We start from the raw sequence: 17,239 nt of genomic DNA on the forward strand, positions 1-17,239 counted from the left end.
CGATCGCCTAATATATAAAATAATCTTTAAAAATCTATACACCTATTAATTTATACTTTTTTGTTTGTGCGTAATTGATAAATTGAAACCCTTTTTTTCTATTGCCATTGCTTTGCTTTCCCACGAAAGGAAAATGTGACACAAGATCGTTTTTAATGGGAGGTTAAATCAGCTACCCGAAAAAAAGGAAAAAAGGGGCACTTTGATTGGGACCACAAATAATAATTGTCCCAGTATAGAGGATCCCACCCCCATTGACCGAGACAAATTACCTTAAGTGATCCCGCTTGTTTCTTAGCCTTCGGGCTAAGAAACAACAGAAAAAAAGGTTGCCTTTTTTTCTGTTTATGTATTTATTTGCTTCCCCCACGGGAGCAAATTTGGCACGAGACCGTTTTTTAATGCGGAGGAGGGGGAAGAAAAGAGCTGACCAGACCGAGAGGAGCGGAGGGGCATATGGCAGTGAGAGCCTTTTGGTATATAGGGTTGCCCCTACATGGACAAGAAACTGATTGCCACAAGGGCAATGGTCTTTAGTTGCAGTATCTGCCGGAACAGATACTACACTTTGAGATATTAAATCTTTTATTCCAGCAAAAATCAACATAAACAAAAAACTTTGGCACAAGACCAACTCAAAAGAGGGGAGGGATGGGGGTTGTTGGTCATCTTTGTCACTCTAGAACAAATGTTTCCTTTAGCTAGAGTCTTCTTCCACCATAATACCGCAATCGCCCTTTCGTACTTGGGGACGTCCTACTTAGCATCCAATTTTTTGATCGGCCGGAAAAAAGGTGACCCTTTTTTCTGTTTAGTTATTTATTTGCTTCTCCACTGAGCAAATTAGGCACAATGTGGAGAGTGAGGGGAGGGGGATGAGCTCCCCCGAGAGGGAATTGGATAGTAACAATTGGTATGAAGGTTTTCCCATACATTGACCAAAACTGATTTCTCAAGTGCAATGGTTTGATATGTGGGGCTGCCCCCCCCCACATATGGTCTTTGATGCAGTATCTGCCGAACAGGTACTACACTTTGATAACAGAAAAAAGATCGTGGCCCGAAGGCTAAGAAGTATTTATTTGCTTCCCCACCTAGCAAATTAGGCACAAGGCCGTTTTTAATGTGGAGAGAGATGGAGGGGGGAGGGAAAAGGGGATCAGCTCCCGATGGGTGGGAAATGAGAGCTGGATAGTGACAATTGGTATGAAGGGTTGCCCCTACATTGACCAAGGTCTTATATGTTGAGTTGCCCCCACATATGGTCTTTGCTAGCAGTATCTGTTCCGGCAGATACTACACTTTGAGGTATTTATTTGCTCCCCCACTGAACAAATTAGACACTGGCTGATTTTTAAAGTGAGGAGTGAAGGGGACATGGGGACCAACTCCCCTGGGAGTAAAGGAGCTGGATAGTGACAATTGGTATGAAGGGTTGCCCCTACATTGACCAAGGTCTTATATGCACATAAACTTATAGAGCCTGAGCAACGCCTGGCTTAACTGCTAGAATATATATATATATATATATATATATATATATATATATATATGTGTGTGTGTGTGTGTGTGTGTATATATATATGTGTGTGTGTGTATATATATATATATATATATATATATATATATACATATATATATGTTTTTATTTTTTTATTACATTTTATCTGTTTGGCTACATATGTTCCCGATGTTGGACAAAATAAAACACATATTTGCTCTGCAATAGTATTGAGCACTCTCTTCAAGTTTTACTAATTACCAGTTTTACCAAATATATATATATATATATATATATATATATATATAGAGAGAGAGAGAGAGAGAGAGACAGAGAGAGAGAAAGAATTGATATATTGCTCTGTAATTGCATTGAGCTTCTTAACTAAGGATGGGTATGTATTATAAGAAAATATATTTCTACAGCATATATATATATATATATATATATATATATATATATATATATATATACTTATTGTGGCTAATGTGATATTCTTTCATGTTTTGTTTTAACTCGTATTTCTTAACGGACTGCTGCTGCGTTGTTTTGAAACAGATTATACTTGTTTGTTTAATCTAGCGATGAAATTCATGTGCGATTCTGCAATTTACCGCATGTTTTAATCAGAGATTAACAATTCATAAACATAATGTATAAAAACAGCTTTGCCATCATACAACTTGCTTACTTATAACTATCTAGTTATGAACTGTTACAGTGCATCAAATCGCAACGTCACAGCAACTCACCAGCATCTTCAATGAATGAAACCTTAAACTATTAAATGAAAGTATCCCATATTTTATTTAGTACTTTTTACAATCTTGATCGTCCATCGATTTATTATTTATAACGTTTTTTTAGGCCAGGTTATTTATGGTGGCATGATGAATGTTTGTAAAGTCCTTAATGAAACCGAATAGATTTGAATTTCGCACATATATTTTTTATTTTGGGGGGGATTCGTCGGACCTCTTTTTTTCATATAGACTTTATGTCACAACGTTTCGATCGATCTAACCTCCGACCTATTTAAATGTATATTGTCAATTCTGACATCCTTCCGTCGAACTCGGGAATCTGTTCCAAATTTCGAAACGACCACTTTCTTTAATACATACTCTCGTTCCGTCAACCATGACTGGGTAGAAGCATGACCGTCAAAAATATGGATTCAGGCACTTGCACTGAAACATGGCAACATATCTGAAATTATAGCAAACAAGATATGTCGAAGAGTCAACTTGTCGATAATAAAAAACATAACACTTATCCCTGAGTGGCTTCCGGGCCTTGATAAGTAGTTCCACCTTGTAAAAAAAAAACATAGCAAAATTATTACCGATTTTTAGCGTCTACTAACACGATTAAATTTATGACCGTTTTTTTCTAGTTTTTTTCTTTTTGTAAAAGTAGATTTTCACCGAATTTTACCCATTATTTTTTATAAATGTAATAAAAATAATGCACGTCATTATTTCTATCATTTTTTTCGATCTTATCACCGCGACTTTTGTGTTAAAATAATATTAAATACTCAATAAATGAAATTCCTGTTGTTGTCCCATAAATTATTTAGTGAAATAAGTTTCGACATTTCTCCTGTACATTTTATTTTCTAAAACAGTGGTTTCACTATAAAACAATGGTATTTATGCAGAGATTTTCTTACAGTATTTTAAGTTAATTTTTAGTCTTACAAGGTGTAATGATGAAATTGTCGTTCCAGAAAAGACAACCTGATTTCATTTCCGTTTGATGTAAACTAGTTTCTTCCTTTCTTTTCTTGTTGCGGACCATCCACTAGTTGGACAGTTGTGTAGAAATTCCAAGAGCGATAGGAGCCTTCTATTATGTCTGAAAGTGATACAGTCTTAAACTAGCGAGATCGGAGATGCCCTGTAGTGCAATTCATGCTCTTTACCGATCCAAGTTAAGACAACAGGACCGTTGCCCTCAGCATCAAAATGCAAATCGGGATGGTTCAACACTTGGTAGCACAGCTCAACGGTTATGGTATTTGGTGTGGTTTCAAGTGAGTGCCACCTCATGCCACCTCACTTTTTCGAAGTCGGTTTGAAGGTCAACACCAAAGTGTACCTGAATGTGTTGAAAAGTATGGTAGTCCTCTGGTGCAAACAGGTGACCGGTGGCAGACGCTGGGTATGGCAGCAGAACTCGTCGCCGGCATCCAAGTCCAAAATGACCTAGGTTTGACTTCAGAAAGAGTACTACGACTTTGTACCCTTCTTACTGGGTCCCTTCCTTTCCCGACCTTAAACTGCTGGATTACATCGTTTGTTCATACGTTAAGAACATCGGCAACATGACCATCCACAATACCAAAGTCAGACTGATCGCTGCCATCCGCCGAGTATTCACCGAGCTCACGCCGGCGCTTGTGGAAAAGTTATGCTCCCAGTTTCGGATCCGTATCGAAGTAGTGATTGAGGCTGGAGGCGGCTACATTAAATAGATCTTAGCTCTACTACATAATCAAGTTACCTAAATTTATTATTTCAACGGAGAAATGTTTAGCCTTAAGAATTAATCATTTTAAAAATAATTTCCTCATAACAATCATTTTAAATTATTCCTAGTAAAAGGTAAATAATTTTTAAAAAAACACACACACATATCCTTTCTGTTTTTCTTAATGTCAAGTTTTATAATGGTTTAAACTGGTAAAAATATAAATATCTCTTACTTTACTGTATTTCCCCATAAATAATATCTCACTGTTAATTGCATGTGTCTATATGGAATATAATCTTTGTCTTTAGAAAAAGAAACTTTAGGACAATATCCGTATTTTTAGTCGCGTGCAAGCGACTCTGTAAGTCACTCCATCGGTCGGTCGGTCGGTGTGTTGGTCGGTCGATCGGTGTGTCGGTCGGTCTGGACGTAACACTTTTGTGCTTGACTTTTTTGGTTAAGATCAAAGGTCTGTTGTTAATAGATACTGTTCTCAGCTTTTTAAGCTTTTCTTGGCCTTTTGGCCAAGATCAGAGTGTATTATCTGTTCTTATTACATGCTGTACTTATGTTTGTCAATTTGTGATATAAAGTGGGGGATCAATTTTCTGTATTAATTTAATGTTAAATGATCACCCACTTTACAACCAGTCAGTCTCAAAGCCATTCAAATCATTCTCCAGATCATTCAAGTTGTTTTTAAAGGGTTCCAGTTATTTTTCAAGTCATTCTTAAGGTCATTTAATTCATCCTTAAGTTCATTAAAGTCATTCTAAGTCATTTACTTTTTATTTATTTTAGTAATTTAAGCCCCTTTTTCAGTCATTTTAGTTTATCTTTAAGAATTTCATGTCAATCCTACATTCACGCATTCATTCATTACACGAGAGCACGCGACTAATTGCTATCGGCCTTGTTACTCTGAAATTCGATAAAGCTTTATTCAGTGACATCGGCACATTACTTGATTTTAGTTCAAGTATATTTACGATTGCCACGGTAGCAGTTCTTAGTAATTTGCAATTGTATATTTATCTATCTATCTATTTATCTACCTTTCTATCTATATAAATACATATATATATATACATATATATATACATATATATATATATATATATATATATATATATATATATATATATATATATATATATATATATATATATATATAATTGATGCCTCCGAAGTCTCGAATGACAAAGGTAACACATGTAGGGGCAGCTGCGCATGTAATTCTGTGGCAAAGACTGAGAAATCTCCAATCACATCTTTCCTGAATCGGCACTGCTTGAGGCCAGTGGCAAGAAGTTCAGGACGACTGGATACAAGGGCTAATATAAGCGGAGAGAAAATACACCCCTGGAAGTCCCAAATTTTCACCCATCTCGTACTGGTCAGACTCATCGTTGCTTAACTTCGGCGATCGGACATGAACCGATGTGTTAAACGTGATTAAGCCGTATATATATATATATATATATATATATATATATATATATATATATATATATGTTTACTCCTATGTATATTTTTATATATATACATATACGTATATACATATATAAACATATATACACACCCATTTATACACACATATATACACAAACACACATATATAAACACATACACAAACATATATATACACACATACACAAACACACATACACCCACATATATACACACACTCGCACACACACTCGCACACACACACACACACACATATATATATGACTGTGTGTGCAAAACGGTCTCTAACAAACTAGTCAATAAATTTTTGATTCACAAACTTCAGACTTGATATAGAGGTTATCCGTAAGTTCACTAACCATGCATCTTCTACGCATGCACAAATATACATTTTCACATATTTATTTCAAATATTAAAGCTTTTACATCTATAGGACCTGTTTCAGATGGTAACGAATAATGCTGGCGAGCTATATGTTTTTGTTTCGATTTTTGGTGACGGCACTTGAGTCATATATATATATATATATATAAATATATATATATATATATTTACTTTTTAAATAACTATATATATATTTAGTGCAATATAATAATGATAAGAAAAAATAATAACGTGCGATGATTTGCAATGGAATGTATAATTGATTTTTTGGTAATTAGACAATCTGATTAATAAAAATGAGTGTAAAAATGATAACGTACGTACGAAGAGGAAAGGTTCTTCTCATTATTATAAAGATTAAAATTGTTTGCCAATTTAAAACGGACAAAAGATATTTGTGTTTTAAATCGAATAAAATACTAATCGCTATAAAGCACTATTTATCCCTAACCGTACATCAGATAGATATTAGAATACTTACCACTCTTTACTTTATTATAACACAAGTCCATACAAAATTTCAACCAGATCGGCCCAGTAGTTTCTGAGAAAAATGGAAGTACAATGCTCATCCCTATTAAACCCTATAAATCAATAATCGTTCAATGAACGGACAGCATATTTAATTCGCATCGCCTTATCATAACAAAGTCCACAAAAAAAATTACTTAGATCGGCTTACTTGTTTCTGCGATAGAGGTGGAACTGTTAGACAAACAGGCAGACAGACAGACTAAGAGAATTATAATATAAATTAAAGTTTGCCATGTATTTTTTTTGGTGTTATGATGTGTATGTTTTTAATTAAAAGATATGCATCCTATACGAGCTATATAAGGCTACTCTACTTTAAACGTTAAACAGTGCCTAATCTTTGAGGTGAGAAAAACATTATAGCGCCTAATTATCTGCAAACATCGTTCGATTATAATAAACAATCCTTAGATTGAAACGTTAATGGAAGCGCTTGAATGGGAGATACTTTTGTGATCGTCCAGGATGACTTTTGAAATCAGAGACGTGCCTACACCCATTCTCATCGTTGAGATAATTATCATAGATGCACCGCAATCAAGAATGGAGAATCGCCCTAAATGGTCCAAGTGCTGCTTTTTTTTAAAAATTTCATCTCTTAAACGGCACCACTGGGGCTTCTGATTGATTACGCGCTAGTTTAACACAGTCGATATCAGACGTTGAGCAGTTAACTGTGTTGCGGACGCTGCTGAGGTGTAAATAAAAAACGGTGTGAGCAAGTGCGAGTTATTTCTCCCCCCCTCTCTATCTATCTAACTATTTATCTATCTATATCCTGCTCTGTTGAGACTAATCTGTGATTCCTGATCAGCTGCAGGGTGAAGGCGTCAGAGAAAACGGATATACACGAGGGGATGAAACTGTTTTTCTTCTTTCGGTATTGATTTTCTTAACAGAAAAATCTCTAATCACATATAATAGTTACCGTCCTGTATCGATCAGAATACGCACATGTGCGCATATATCTGAATGGATAAGTGCAACCAATTTTATAACTCCATATAACTAACCATGTGATATTCGAAACAGATTTTGTTTATTTATTTCTATAATGATAAATACATTTCAACACCGTACATGTAGTAAGCTGCAAACACAAATATAGTCTTACTTCTTTATCTGCTTATTTATTTTATATGTGAATTCTAATAAATCAGCATACTGTAATATAGATTAAATTTTGCATTGCCAATATACATAGATGTTGTTTTAGTAAACTATTTTTTTCAATTATATTTCACTCTTTGTGTATACTATTTTGTGTAGAAGCTCAATGTGTGTTGCGTATAAAAACAGAGCATATATAAACGAATAACAATACAGATACCTTCCAAGATCGAAGTATTTATTTTTCATGCAAAACAGCTCCTTAAGCATGTTAAAATTTCGGTACATTTCTTTACAGATCTGTTTCGTTATGCAGATACAAACGATTAATAATATGTCCATACAGTCTCTTTTCGTGCATATACTCTTCAGAAAAATAAGACAGTATTTGCTAAGATAGAAAATAATGCATGTTGCAAGACGAAAAAAGTTAATAGAAGACTCAACATCGTGTGTCTGGCCCGGCAGTCATCTTTTTTAGGAGGTAGCGGGTAAATTGTTAATGTAATATTTGTCTTGCTGCCACTAAACCATCGTCATAATGACCACTTTTAATAGGGAGGCGTTGTGTTGTATAGTGAACTGTCTGTTCAGTTGCCAAATTACATACGCATAGGACTTGGGGATAATATAGTCTACGAGGTACATAAAAAAAATGTTTCCAGACTTTAACGAAAAAAAAAATCCAAAATTTAAATCATTAAAAAAATCAATAGAAACTTAAGAGACAACCAATTATGTCCTCACAAAGCCAAGGCGCATATTAGATTAAGTGGACAGAAATATTAGAAAATATTTTGTGTCCCGGAGCTTTCGCGCAATGACAATTCATCTAAATTTCAGAGTTTTGAGTATCATTTTTTTTTACCGAAGACCGCGTTTAAAATATTTTTCGTTCGCATCTCCAAGCCATTATTCCTTTGTAAAGTTGATTTTTGTTTCAACTGTTAGTACAGGCTGTCTAAAAAGTCAGTAAAGTGTTTTGAACTTGAATATATTCTTTATTTTTGATACCTTTCTTTAATTTTAAAACAATCTGACTAAGACATTGAGAAAATTAAAAAAAAAAAAAAGAAAATTCAAACAATCTTCTCTAGTCCCTTTCCTTTTATTGATAGTACACCAATGGAACTCTAGTCCCTTTCCAAGTAATCTCCCCCGGCTGCAGTGAACTTGTTGTACCGTTCCAACAACTCCTGAGAGGCTCTATGGACGTCTTCGTACGCCACAGAAACGTGTGGTATCCTTTTGACTGCTTTTTGACCATCTTGCATACAGCAAGAATCAGTTTTGAGTGGCGTAAGATATTAAATGAATGCCGGAAGTCTGTGATGGATAATGAATGGTGTGGGAGGAGTAAGTATATCATAACACCAGAGTTGATTGGCCAAATAAAGAATTTCATTTCCGTTGTGTATAGAGAATCTCGCCAATCTTTCACGAAAAACACCCGTCTAGCTGAATCCACTGTGAAACATTTCCCCCACTCTATATCTGTGCCTAAATCAAAACGCGGATTCCATGAACAAAGCTTCTTTCTTAGAACTGCATGCCTGTAGAACTCTGTTCCGTCTGCCTGCTTCCCACCGGACTACCACTTGGATGTCTTCAAGTCCAAGGTTAACAAATTCCTAATGAACCGCGCCCTTAAGTAAACACTTCATCAAATATCCACACTAACGTAATGTACTTGCAATAACCCTTATCCCTGAGTGGCTTCCGGCCTTGATAAGTGGTCATCACTGTGTAAAAAAACACAGAAAATAAGTGCAAAGTTTGATGTCAGTGTGGGAACTGTACACACAATTATTTGCAAAGAACTAAAGATGCGGAAGATTTGCGCTAAGTTTGTCACAAGGCTCCAGTCTACAAGTTTACCCTTATCACAGACTAGTTGATCAAGATTGGCATAGACAGTTCCTCACCTTCCCTACAGTTCGGACCTTGCTCCCTCTAGCTTTTGTTTACTACTTAAGCTCAAGGAAAACCTTATATGTTGTCATGTCAGGAGATAAATGAGGTTGTATCGAAGATCATTGACACGCTCACAAAAGAAAACGTCCATAGTGTATTTCAGGAGTTGTTTGAACAATACAATTGCATTGCAGCCGGAGGAGATTACTTCGATGGGGACTAGGGGTTCATGTGTGTGCGATCAATATAAGTGCCCGTACGAAACAAGTCTGGAAACTTATTGAAGGCACATCTTATATATATGTTTAGCTATAATGATGCACAAGGAACAACTAATTTTAATTCAAATTTCAGCAATGACGAGAAGTTAAACGATGCGCATGCCTTGCTATTGAACATATGAAATATACACAATTAAATCAGGATGGGCCGTAACCTTATATATATATATATATATATATATATATATATATATATATATATATATATATATAGTCTTTGAAGTTGTTAACCTTTAAAACTATACAAAAAATATTTTTTATCATTCGTTAGACCATCTAGTCAGTAAGTCATATGATCACCTGCAATCACTGAATCTACTCGCTCTCGAATTTACTATAATACCAATAATTTATTTTTCAAGGGATCATCAGTTGTTTACCATGAAACAGTGTTCCGGGGATTTTAAAACAAGACAGTATATTACATCATGGCTCTCAAGCAGTGTTGATCAAACACCACCACCCTTAATATTAGGAAGAAGACATGTTACAAACATTTGATCCAATTTCCTATTCTTAATTGCAATTACTAACCTTTTCATACTATAAAAATGAATTTCTTACCTGTGTGATTCATCAATTTCCACATTTAAAATGGATAATTTTTTAAATTTTTTGATTTATCAGTCTTGTATTTATAAGATTAGGATTAATCCATTTAATTACTTATCACCCCACTATGATTAGTATTTAGTATATTTACATTCTTATTTATTTAAAATTTGATATATAAAGGTTAAAAATATTTTTACATATATACACTTTATTTTTTTTATATATATAAATTTATTATATGTAATTATAAATACATTTTATACATTGCTAATATAGTTTTGGATTTCCTTTATTAATATAGTCTGGTTTATCTTAAACGATTGAAAAGCATCAGGATAACGAACAAATGCTTTATTTAACTGTTTTAATATTTTATTTTTATCCCCACCTTGTTTTATCATCCTTATTACTAAGCTAGAAACTGGTGGTATAAAATCTGTTAATTTTAAAGTAACGTATATATATATAATGTTAAAGTAACGTGTGTGTATATATATATATATATATATATATATATATTGTTTTTAAAATTTAATAAACCACTGACACGTATTCCGTCATCTACGACTTATCAGAGTGGATGAATTTAGCAAGATTCGAAATCGGGACCTCATGGTAAGAAGCCTGAACTCTTAGCACTGACCCACACTGTTTTCATATCTCGCGATTTACAGATAGATGAATGTTTCTTTAAATGAGGGCCTTCCAAGGTAACAGAAAGCTCAGTAAAGAATAAGAAATGGTCAACATACAAATTGAATAAATTCGAATATTTATTAATCCATCAAAAAATAAAACTAGAAATTGCAAAAAAGAAACAAACAGAATACAGCAAGTAAATAAATCTAGAATAATACACATCGTCAAGAGAGAAACACACACATGTATAATCAGTAGGACACGTTTCCCTGAAATTTCCCAAAAGATAATAAAAAATGCAAATTAACTGAATTGCTAAGTTTTTCTTTTTCTCGTGTGAAAAATAGGATTGTTTTTTTATGTTTGCAAGTACGGGTTCACACTCTTCAATGAACAATTTACTTTGAATCTTATTTTTATTCACATGTGCATATGGACTAGAAAATGTTAAACTAATTTATGTGCACGTTTCTGAATTTTTGAGATTATTTGTATCATTATTCACCGGACTACTATTCTCATCTTGAGTGTGATTTTCACAACGTTTTGGTCCGACCTTCTTCATGTGTATCTTGTCGAACTCGGGAATGTTTCTGTCGAATTCGGGAATTTGAACGGAATTTCTAGCGAAACCTTCACGGGGGTAGCTTGCTCTTGTTCCGCCAGCCATGACTGGATAGAGGTCCTAAGTAATTCGCTAATGTATAAAATAATGTGCTTTCGTCGTCGTCATTTTTATGGCGTATATATGTATGTGTATATATGGGTGTGTGTGTGTGTTTGTGTGTGTTGTTTAAGTGATGTAAATATTTTGTAACGGTGTAAACTTGGAGAGGGGGTGGCTTGATTAAGTAACATGCTATAACCTATATTTCTCGTCGGAAATATTTTAATTATTTACAATATTGATTAAAAGCAACTGATAATATTGACGTTATACGTGTTTGTATTGGAATAACTTTTATTTTTCGAGAGGGAAAATCGTCTGTATTTTATGATTTATAGGATAGAGCTCTACTATTTTATAAAAGTTACTTTGTCTGTCTCTATGTGTGAGGTCGTTTCCCACAGATTCCTAAACAGTCGGTCCATTTTTTTTTAATTTCATACAAATGTACCTGGTGTGTCTGGGAGTGTTCTTACGTAGTTTTCCTACCGAAATGCTACTAATAAATATCGATAATCGATAATCGAACATATTTGATTAAAAATGGAATTCTGATTTTTATGCAAGTAAACATTTTTATACCGCCAAACATTACAAGTGTGTTTGAAAATTTTTATCACCGCATAAGCAGAAAAGGCCCAGTGGATAAAATCAACAGCAAGTTTTTGATAGGAGTGGGGAGCGTTCGAAATGAATACTTCTGTCTGAAGTATAATGAAACCTTATTAAAGTTTATCATTTAAAACTTGAATTTAAGCCATTTTATACAAATAATTGTATCGAATCAAGAATTGGTTTTTGATAAGACAGTAGAGCGTTCAAGTTTAATGCTCCTTTGTACAATGGAAGCATAATAGCTGCAACGTAGATTACAATTAATTAAGTCGTTGCGGGAAGAATGTAAAGATGTCCGCCATTACACGGTGGTGGATTCCTCAACAAAGGCAGCCATTTCGATGACAAAACAATATTCTGGTATGGAATATTTTGTGTATCTATATTCAATCCCAGGCAACGTAAGGCCTCTCTGCTAGTAACAATAATGAAAATATTAATCATAAACATCAAACTTGTGAAAATACAGGATATATCTATATATATAAAGCTGAACGTCCGTGTGTGTGTATCTGGTCACGAATAGGCTCCTATATGGTTGACTATTATAGAAAACTGATCACATATAATGATAGAAGATGTATCAAGACACAGGGCTGTGGATGTTTTATCTGGCATAATGATGATTCATTAAAATTGTGGAGTCTGCGTACGCGCCTGGTCCACAAAGTATTGAAATAAAAAATGTAAAAATTAAAAATAAACGTTTACAAGTGTTTTTGATATAGATGTGCATAATATACTTTGATAAGTATGTTTTAACTTAAATAGGGATGATATAATAAAATTGTGGGGGTCTGCGTTCGCGCCTGGCCTTCATAGAATGGAAATAGGCACAAACTTTAATAAAGACTTTTCATATCTATCTGCGTAAGTATACTTTGATAATTATGTTTCAGTTCAAAGAAATATGGTATAATAAAATTATGGGGTGTTCGTTCGCGCCTGACCTCCATAGAATGGAAATATGTTATAAAGTTTAACTAGGTTTTATAATATAGACCCACAGAATATTGTGATAAGTGTTTCAGTGTGAGATATGGTATGATAAATTATGGGGTTTATCTATTTTATTTTTTCTTTCGTCATATTTTGCTTTAGTTTTGATATCCCCAAATTCGAAGCTATCTCTTTACAACCCTATCTTTTCATAACCTATCATACTTTAATAAATCAGAGTCTATTTCCTGTAGGCTAGTTTTGAATCCAGTAAATGTCGAGTAGTTTTGCTAGTATATAAATATATATATATATATATATATATATATATATATATATATATATATATATACATATAGTCTTATTTGTGGTATTCACAATTTTACTGGGTTTATATAATCCAGTAATCGTTCATATACCAAGAATTTTAAAGCCAAAAAAAGATGACTTAAACTGTAAGCTACAAAATTATCATATTTCATAAGTGAGCATTCATATATTGTTTTAATAAAAACCAAGATATCAAAGAATGGATTGATAGCAACAAATAGTGTATTTCATCGTAAGTTGTTTCAAGACTATTCGGACAAATTCAAACATTATGTCGTTTGAAAATTTTCACAAGATCAGCCTTTCTTCAGAATATTGAATAAAAACACTTTAACTATAAAACATTATGGAAAAGAAAACAAGTGAAAATATTGTACTTATATCTTATCCTTGCAAAGTACGAAAATAGGTAAATATATAAATCTCTAAGACAATTTTTTTTTTAATTTTACCTACATATATATACTATCCTTCCGATTCACACTTACGTGTTGTACTTTCTTTAAGCTACTATTTACCATTTTATATTATTCCTTCAATAATGCTGATTAAGCTACACAGAGGCTTCCGCGTTTTATGCTCATAGAGAATCTTTAGAATACAATGCATAGATTTAAGCGTAACCCGAATTAAAAGTAATTTTCGTCCATAAACTGTGTACATAAAAAAGAATCGCGAAATCATCCGTGTAGTTTAATTTCCATAAATTTATTTTTATAGCTTGATAGTTTACTATAAACACGTATCGAGCACTGCTGAGTAGAAAAATGAAAACCGATACATTGCGCAGTACCAGATGGGTAACTATTTGGGAACACTGTACGTGCTCTCCGCTTATCAAGGCATTGTTTCCTGTCGTTCTAAACTAATAGCTACTTGCAACTAGATTTAAAACATTGCGACTCAGGAAAGGTGCAGTTACATATTATATGGGTATGCATATTCTGTCAAGTTGAATGGGGTCCTTTGTTTTATATATATATATATATATATATATATATATATAAATATATATATATATATAATAAAGAAGTGAACCATCGCGTAAATTCAATCAACTAAAACAATGGAAACCGGGGTGAGGAAAAAAAAAATGGGTGTATTTTAACGATCGTTTTTAATCGACTTATTTATTTTATTGAATTGTACATATAACTTGCCCCATTATATTTTTTTTCTTTTCCTCACCCCGGTTTCCATTTTTTTAGTTGATTGAATTTACGCGATCGTTCACTTCGTTATAATTATTCTAAAATTTTGCCAATCGAATAAAGATATATATATATATATATATATATATATATATATATATATATATATATATATATACACATATCAATCGACATACAGTACTGTTTCGCTGTATCACAGCTCGTCAGTACAGCTAGACAGGTAACTACCTCAAGCCGGGAACAAACCTCCACTGCCTGTACGACAGTCAAGGCTTTAGACCATTACGCCAATCAGCAGCTGTTGTGCGGGCAGTGAATTAACGATGTTTTGACATCGTCCGAATACCTAAGCTCGATTTGTTTACACAAAGACCATCGCTTTATACGCCAATGGTATATCGTGTATCACTTCTCAATATGCTCAACTCAAGATAAGTAGCATTATATAAATATATCTAAAGGAGATATTTCGCGTTTGTGTATTTATTGAAAATTAAATACCAAGATTTCTATGCAGTTCCCTGCCAGATATCTCACCTAAGAAATCTGAAAATAAAACCATGTCTTAAACACCTCGAAGACACGTGCTAAGATTGTGCATTTCTCTTATTCGTTTCGTCCTCCCAAAAAGCGCGAGCGTTTATAGTCTAACGCCTAAGTTATAACATCCAATAAACACCTGTTTGTTTACCGAGATTTGAATAATAAAACACAATTTCACTTTCACACGTTGCAAAGACAGACTTTACAAAAAACAAACGATCAATATTCCGACATATTTTCTATACGTATTTTCTTATTTAAGCATATATTTACTTATTGTTTTGTTATTATTAGTATATTTTCTATTATCATATTCTCAGATATTATCATTATTATTATCATTATTATCATTATTATTATTATTATTATTATTATTATTATTAGTAGTAGTAGTAGTAGTAGTAGTAGTAGTAGTATTGTTGGCTTACAAGGAACTTTCACACAGGTCATCAACGATCTCTCCTTGAAAATAGTGCGTTGTGTTCCCTGGAAGCTGAGTGACAACAAGCCTTCCAAGATTTCCAGTACTCTCCGCTTCTTTCGATAACATTTGCAAATAAACTTGCATTATCGCAACAGCTGATTGCCACTGATTTCTCGTTGGCAGCGGGCATTGGTTTTCACTGGAATTTGAGTGGTAATAAGCCTCCCCAAGTTCCCAGCTCCTTTCGCATTTATCCAGCAGAATTCTCGTCATTGATCTCTCCTCGATCTTTTGTTGTTGTTATTGTTGTTGCTGTTGCTTTTGTTGTTGTTGTTGTTGTTGTTGTTGTTGTTGTTGTTGAGACTTACCCATTCATTTATAATTATTCATTGTAAAAAACCCGCGTTTAATACTCTCCTAGGTAATTCTCGCGATCCAATGCGAGACTACAGACTAACTTAACGGTCGAAAAATGCTGACACGCTTTTTTGTAGTCACTTTCTTGCCAAATATATTCTTTTCTACCTTTCCTGTTCGAGTCTTACCCATTGACCCTTACTCAGCGCCACAACTATTATTATTTTGCTCACTATGAGTTCTCACACAAGTTATCATCAGAGATTGTTCAGTGACAAACACCGGTGGTGTTCCCTACAATCTGGGTGACAAAAATCTCCACAGATTTCCAGTAATCCTCATCCTTTTCGACAAGCTTTGCAAATAGATTTGCGGCATCGCAACAGTCGATTGCCGTTGTTTCCCGCTGACAATGACTATTGGTTTTCATTAGAATTTGGGTGGCAATAAGCATCCCCAACGTTCTAGTTCCCTCCGCACTAATTCAGTGGAGGTTTATTAAATGCTTTTACTCCTCATGCTTTCCATCCTCCTTGACCCTTCGGCTGGCATTATAATTTTTTTTTCCTTTTTTTGTGGAGGTACTGGGAAGGAGAATAATATGGGTCCTACCCATATTATTCTCTTCCCTCACCTCCTCCAAAGATAAGGGAAATTGGAAGTGGAGGGAGACGGGAGACGGAAGAGATATGGGAAACGTGATGGAGATTGGAAGATAGGTAGAAATCAGTCTACAGCCTCGAAGCTTCAGTTTCCTGATTTGAGTTTTGATTTATTTATATATTGTTAGAGATACGATTCCAGGAATGTAATGAATTATCCATTGCAATTAGAAATAACTATACAATAAAGTTAGCTCAGAGCAGGTATAATATAAGAATTAAATTAAGGAATGTCCTTGTGTTGCAGGACACGTGTTGGAAGCATATGTATGGAAGTCATTTGTCTGGCCGCGTTCTGAAGTCACAAATAAATATAGAATCAATATATACAGATAAGTTAGATTCTATTTGTTATGAAAACCTATTGTCTTCATTGTCATTGGCCGCAAGATAATGTGTTGTCTTCTGTTTATGTGTATCATCACGCTGTCTTCGTCTTGTATAATGAACTTGTATGTAAACCCCTTCCAAAATGTGACTGTATCTCCCTCTTCAATAATGCATCTTCCGTCCTGTTTGAAGAACTGTTCATTAACGCTCTTTTTACATCTCTATCGCCTCCATTATAAAGTAAGTGTTTCATCCTCGTCACTGTATACCCCGTTATATAACGTATCATCCGTTATGTGAACCGATTCTGCAACACCTTTTGTCGATTTGGTG

The 17,239-nt window shown here is 34.0% G+C and overlaps 1 protein-coding gene and 1 pseudogene across 2 annotated transcripts in view; both read left to right on the plus strand.

Annotated features, from left to right (window-relative positions):
• The window catches only part of LOC145254635 (synaptotagmin-B-like), a 768,196-nt gene that overhangs the window by 665,291 nt on the left and 85,666 nt on the right, over positions 1-17,239 (plus strand). The gene's annotated exons all lie outside the window — the stretch shown is intronic.
• On the plus strand, positions 4,484-4,620 carry LOC145255038 (U2 spliceosomal RNA; annotated as a pseudogene).

Source organism: Euprymna scolopes, chromosome 30 (assembly GCF_053919585.1).
Source record: "Euprymna scolopes isolate OS-2025 chromosome 30, ASM5391958v1, whole genome shotgun sequence".
Classification (NCBI taxonomy): domain Eukaryota; kingdom Metazoa; phylum Mollusca; class Cephalopoda; order Sepiida; family Sepiolidae; genus Euprymna; species Euprymna scolopes.